The following is a 5,079-nucleotide window of genomic DNA, read 5'->3' on the forward strand; positions in this document are numbered from 1 at the left end:
GGAGTGCTTCTCTCCGTTTTATGAAGTCGTTTTCTTCAACAGTTGTAATTAATTCGAAGTTAATGGTTAAGGTGTTGCGCTGTCGTTGTTGTCGTTGTTGTTGTTGTTGTTGTTCAGTTTATTGTTGTTGTTTTTTTGCTTTAGAAACAATTTAGACCTTCCGTTTTATTTATTTATTTATTTATTTATTTGTTTTGTTTTGTTTTTTTGGCGTTTGGTTATTGTTTTGTCACCTGCTCTCACCACCACTACCGACATCATTGTAACAAGAAGAAAAAGAACAACATCTACATGTAGTAGTAGTAGTAGTAGTAGTAGTAGTAGTAGTAGTAGCAGCAGTAGTGGTGGTGATGGTGGTGGTGGTGGTGGTGGCGGTAGTGGTAGTAGTAGTAGTAGTAGTAGTAGTAATAGTAGAATTACGGCAAACAATAGTAACAATATAAACAATTATATATAGAACAATAAAGGTAGTTGGCAAGCTGGCAGAATCGTTAGAGCGCCGGATAAAATGTTTGGCAGCATTTCGTACATCTTTACGCTCTGAGTTCGAATTTCAGTGAAGCCGACTTTCTTCCTACGGAATCGATAAAAACGGGTACCAGTTGAGTACTGGGGTTGATGCAATTGACGCACCCCCTTCCCCTCGAAATTTCTAGCTTAGTACCAAAACATTTCAAAAATCAATATATAGAATAAATACTACGAAAGTTATTACGTGTTTCTTTATTTTTATTTTGTTTTGAAGGATTTTCCTTGAGTTTCGTGACACCTTGAGCAAGTGTCTTTTTCTATAACTCCGGTCGACCAAAGCCTTGTGAGGGGATTTGGTAGATTGGAAAAAGCCCTTCATATGCAAGTGCATGTCTTTGTGTTTGTCCCCCATTACGGCTTGCCAACCGGTGTTAGTTTCTTTACGTCTACGTTACCTAGCAGATCGCAAAAGCAACTGATGCAATAACTGTGAGGTTTAGAGAAAAGACACAATGGTGTCGATTCATTTGACTAAGAAACCCACTCGAAGTAGTGCTCCAGTCTGGTCGCAGTCCGGTGATTGAAACAAGTAAAAGATAAAATATATTTGAAAACAGACGTATATATTTGAAGCTCTACATATATATATATGTGTGTGTTGTGTGTGTGTGTGTGTGTGTGTGTGTGTGTGTAAGTGAGTGAATGTGTGTGTACATATATACATGCATATATATATAGTTAATCCAAACATGAAAACACAAAGAGAAAACACAACAACGCGAGGACGTGGAACAATTATATTGTTATTGGACACTCAGGAAAGAAGGAAAGAAGGAGGGTTTAACGTTTCGTACGGAGCTCTTCATTAGAAACATAGGAAGAGGAAAGATGCAAGGAAGGGATGACGGAGAAAGAAAATCGCCAACGGTACACACGCGGTCACGTGTCTGTGTTTGTCCCCCACAACCGTTTGACAAACGGTGTTGGTGTGTTTACGTCTCTGTAACATAGCGGTTTGGCAAAAATACAACGATAGCATAAATACCAGGCTTGAGAAAAACCGAGTACTGAGGTCGATTCATTCGGCTTGCAATTCTTCAAGGCCATGCCCCAGCATGACCACAGCCTAATAACTGAAACGAATAAAGGAGAAATAAAAAGAAGACACTTGGATTGTTTTGAGCACTTCTGGTCTCCACTTGTTCTACGCCATGTTTTGACGTTTGTTTTTACTTAACACACCACACCACACACACACACCAACAGACAGACACACACACACACACACACACACCAACAGACAGACACACACACACACACACCAACAGACAGACACACACACACACACACACACACATACACACCAACAGACAGACACCACACACACACACCACACAACACACACACACACAAACGTACATACAGTTTGTGTTACAGTAAGTGGCCATTCACGGCACACCTCAGTCGTTCAATCGGTGCATTCAGTCAGAGAGCAATTACAAATTTGTTGCAGTCTGTGACAATAAATGTATTTGAAATTCATTCTTTTCTTTAAATGAATTTCGAGTTTATTTGCACGAAGAAGATACTCATATATCTTTTAGTCATTAGACTACGGCCATACTGCAGCACCGAACAATCTGTTTTAGTTGACTGAATTGACCTCACTGCAATTAGAAATTTGTTGCAGTCCTATGGACAATGGCGTGTTTGAAATTCATTCTTTTCTCTCAGGAAAAAAAATACTTATTTTCTTGAAAGACTGTTACTCATCGTATCGTTTCCTTTTACCGAACTGCTAAGTTATGAGAGCGCACCAACACCGGTTGTGAAGCGGTAGTGGTGGTGGTGGACACAAACACACACAAATACACACACACACACACACACACACATATATATATATATATATAGGTAAACAGTAAAATTAATTACAGACATGGACAAGAACATGAAACCCACAGAGACGACACAAGAACCACAGGACGGGACTTCGAAGCCCTCAGTCATCATCAGTCAAGAACCACATCTTAGCAATTTCGGCTGATTAATCTTGAGATTGCTCCGATATGGCCAGCCCGCCAAGGGAAATCTAAGCCAAGCGCATTAGATCCCCTGGAAGAAAGCTTCGAATGTATACAACGAAAGGACGGAAAACGATCGAAGTACACAAACAAAAATACAGAATACGTGACACCAATAAGAATACAAAAACGTAAAAACAATAACGGTAAAAATAAAAAATAAACAACAGCTACATACATACACACATAATGTATATATATACACAGACATACACACAAACTTACAGACACACATATATATACAGGTACATACATACACACATACATATATATATATACATGTATGTATGCATTATGTATGTATATATAATATATATAATATATATATATATAAAACATTATTGGTGAATTGAAGAAATGGAGCTGAACGCGCAGATGAACAGAAATCGTTTTATTTCATTCTACACGTGTAGAATGAAATAAAACGATTTCTGTTCAATCTGCGTTCAGCTCCATTTCTTCAATTCACCAATAATGTTTTAATTTCAATTATCCGCACCAACGCACGGTTGCAACGCCAGTTGGTTGTACCTCCAACCGTGCTGTTTACTGCTGTGATTTTTGCTACTAAGGTATCGGTTAAACTTTTGTTTAATCTACTACAAGATTATTCATCTTTCTATTTCACATAATAATATATATATATATATATATATATATATATATGTATGTATGTATGTATGTATGTATATATATAGTTAAGGAAATTACGTTGCGTGAAAACACTTGTGATTAAAAAATAATTGTTCCCTTCTTGTTGACTCCAATTTTTAAATTCTCTCTCTGTGTCCTTTTCTCTCACTCTCTCTCGCTATATATATATATATATATATATATATATATATATATATATATATATATATATACATATATATATATATATCATATATATATATATATATATATATATATATATACTATATATATGTGTGTGGTGTGTGTGTGTGTGTATGTTGTGTATTTGTGTTGTCTCCCACCCCCAACATCGCTTGACAACCGATGCTGGTGTGTTTACGTCCCCGTAACTTAGCGGTTCGGGGCAAAATAGACCGATAGAATAAGTACTAGGCTAACAAAGAATAAGTCCTGGGGTCGATTTGCTCGACTAAAGGGCAGTGCTCCAGCATGGTCGCAGTCAAATGACTGAAACAAGTAAAAACAATCAAGAAGTACCGACATTTACCGATGTAAGGCGGCGCGTATCTATAAAGAGATTATAAAGAAAGGGAAAACGAGGAATAGGGAAAGGGAGGGAGTAAGAGAGAAATAGCGAGTGGGTGGGTGGAGGGAACGTCTTAAGAAAGTGGATGTCTTTTGGTGAATCCGTATCGTTGGTCGCCATCGTTCTATGTTAGACTCCAAGACACTTCTACTGTGCAAAGTATTGTCGGCAAGGTGCGCAGACACATACGAAATTCTAGCGAGGAACCATCGCACCATGTCTGGATGGAGGTACTAAATGAAGATCAGTAAGGTCACTGAGGTCACTGAGGTCAAGTATTTGGGGCCAGTTTCTGTTAGATCAATTAAAAAAATGATACTGGACATGAATATGCATGTTCTTACACACACGCAAACACACACACACACATACACACATGCACTCACTGAACCATTCAGACGAAGACCTCGCGAACACACGCACATACCCACATAGACTTACATGTGGCACTGACACTCACAAAACACGCACACACACACACACACACAAGTATGTACACACACCAGCGCGCGCGCACACACACACACACATACACACTGACACACTCATGCAAGTGTATACACATACCTGTTTCTATTTCTTTACTACCCACAAGGGGCTACACACAGAGGGAACAAACAAGGACAGACAAACGGATTAAGTCGATTATATCGACCCAGTGCGTAACTGGTACTTATTTAATCGACCCCCGAAAGGATGAAAGGTAAAGTCGACCTCGGCTTAATTTGAACTCAGAACGTAGCGGCAGGCGAAATATCGCTAAGCATTTCGCCCGGCGTGCTAACGTTTCTGCCAGCTCGCCGCCTTATTGTATACACATACTAGAGCACACATGCTCACGCACGTATCCAAACGGTTAGTGGTTATGTTTAGCATCTAAAGTGAAACAACAAACGGAGAAAACTCCAGTTATAACAGATAAATCATAATTTTGTAAAATGAACTCATATTATGTTTAAAGATATCAGGTGAAAACTACAAACATGTTTCAATCTTATGAGACCTCCTCAGTGATATGCATTCACCTCGATTAGATTAGAGAGAAACAGGATCTTAAAGCAACAAACGGAGAAAACTCCAGTCATAATAGATAAATCCCATTTTTGCAAAATGAACGCAGTACTGCGTATTGTTTAAAGAGATCATATGAAAACTAGACATGTTTCAATCTTATGGGACCTCCTCAGCGAAATACATTCACCTCGATTCGATTAGAGAGAACAGTATCTTTAACCTTTTAACTTTTGTCTTTTACTTGTTTCAGTCATTAAACTGCGGCCATGCTAGGGCACCGCCTTTAAG

The sequence above is a fragment of the Octopus sinensis genome, linkage group LG19, assembly GCF_006345805.1.
Source record: "Octopus sinensis linkage group LG19, ASM634580v1, whole genome shotgun sequence".
Taxonomy (NCBI): domain Eukaryota; kingdom Metazoa; phylum Mollusca; class Cephalopoda; order Octopoda; family Octopodidae; genus Octopus; species Octopus sinensis.